This window comes from Otolemur garnettii, unplaced genomic scaffold, assembly GCF_000181295.1.
Source record: "Otolemur garnettii isolate 467f Iridium unplaced genomic scaffold, OtoGar3 scaffold00011, whole genome shotgun sequence".
Lineage (NCBI taxonomy): Eukaryota > Metazoa > Chordata > Mammalia > Primates > Galagidae > Otolemur > Otolemur garnettii.
In genome coordinates, this window is record NW_003852406.1 from 26,981,058 (window position 1) to 26,983,013 (window position 1,956).

Sequence of the window (1,956 nt, forward strand, 5' to 3'; positions counted from 1 at the left end):
TTTTTTTTTTTTTGAGACAGAGTCTCATTATGTTGCTCTTGGTAGAGTGGTGTGGCATCACAGCTCACAGCAACCTCAAACTCTTGGGCTCAAGAGATTTTCTTGCCTCAGCCTCCTTAGTAGCTGGGACTACAGTACCTGCCACAATGGCCAGCTATTTTTTTTTCTGTTGTTGTTTGTTTGTTTGTTTAGCAGGCTTGAGCCAGGTTCCAACCCACTGGCCCTGGTGCATGTGGCCAGTGCCCTAACCGCTGAGTTATGGGCACCAAGCCAGGAAGCTCTTTCTTGAGAAAGGAGACTCCATATTGTGAACATTCACGGGACTAACAGCATGGGTAATAACAGGATTATCTTGGAGGCAGCCTGATATGGCTCAACAGCCAGAGAAACTTGGATTTAGATCCTGATTGTACAAGGTGCTATTACACAGGGCCTTCTCCTACTCCCTTAACCATTCCTGATGGCTATTTTCTTCAGGCACCTGGGATTTTCTGCCTGACGACTTTCTGTGCTCAGAAGGCACGCTGGCTAGGTTAGAGGTGCCAGGTGCAGCTCTCAACTAACAAAAACCCTCAGTCTACTCACCCCTTCAGTGGGATGACTGCATTGTTTTCTGCAGTGTCCCAGGGATCCCCAGTAGGATCAAGCTATGGTTGCCCACAGTGGTAATCTCGTTACTGCATCTGATGTTGGTTTTCTTCATTTCATTGTTTCACTTCCCCCACTCCTTTACTAGCACTTCCTGGAATCCTCTCTTCAACAGACCATTTGTACTAACATCTTTATCTCAGTGTCTGTTTCTGGGGAAACCTAGCCTAAAGATACTCGTCCTTCCATTTCTCTCTCTCTTTTTTTTTTTGCGACAGAGTCTCAAGCTGTTGCCCTGAATAGAGTGCTGTGGCATCACAGCTCACAGCAACCTCAAACTCCTGGGCTTAAGTGATTGTCTTGCCTCAGCCTCCCAAGTAGCTGGGACTACAGGCGCCCACCACAACGCCCAGCTATTTTTTGTTGCAGTTGCCATTGTTGTTTAGCTGGCCCGGGTTGGGTTTGAACCCACCACCCTTGGTGTATGTGGCTGACGCCATAACGTCTGTGCTACGGGCGCTGAGCCAGGTTCTTCCATTTCTTAGACACATCCATTCTATTTCTTTGGGCAGATTTTTCTGAACATCTATTGTCTTATCCATAAAATAAGGATAATAGTGCTTACTTCATAGGAGAGTCATGAGGCTTAGCATCTCACTCAGACATATTAAGGGCTCAGTAAATGCTGTTATTCCTCTCAGTTGTTTACTGGCCTATAACATAGATGCTTTCCTAGAGATTCTTGGAGAGACATGCCTCATTCAGACATAGCTAGGCAGGAAAAGATAAGCAGCCTGAAGCTGGCCCTCTGGGTTATTGATTGAATTACTACTCACAGTTACTTGCTTTCTCCCTACAATGGGATTAAACATCTCTACCATTTGTCATGTGACTTCCCTGGCACCCTGTTGGGGGAAGGGAAGTCATATCTTCCTGTCCTCCATGCATTAATTTTGGGCCTAATCATATGACATGCTTTGATTAACAGCATGTGAACAGATATGACATTCTCTACATCTGAAAAAAAGTTTGAAAATTTTTTTTTTATTTTTTATTTATTTTTTTTGAGACAGAGCCTCAAGCTATCCCCCTGGGTAGAGTGCCATGGCATCACAGCTCACAGCAACCTCAAACTCTTGGACTTAAGCAATTCTCTTGTCTCAGCCTCCCAAGCAGCTGGAACTACAGGTGCCTGCCATAATGCCCAGCTATTTTTCTGTTGCAGTTATCATTGTTGCTTAGCTGGCCAGGGCTGGGTTCAAATCAGCCAGCCTCCATGTATATGGCTGGCCCTGTAGCCACTGTCCCAGGGGCACTGAGCCTTTATTTTTTTTTATTTATTTTTTTTTTTTTTGAGACAGAGCCTCA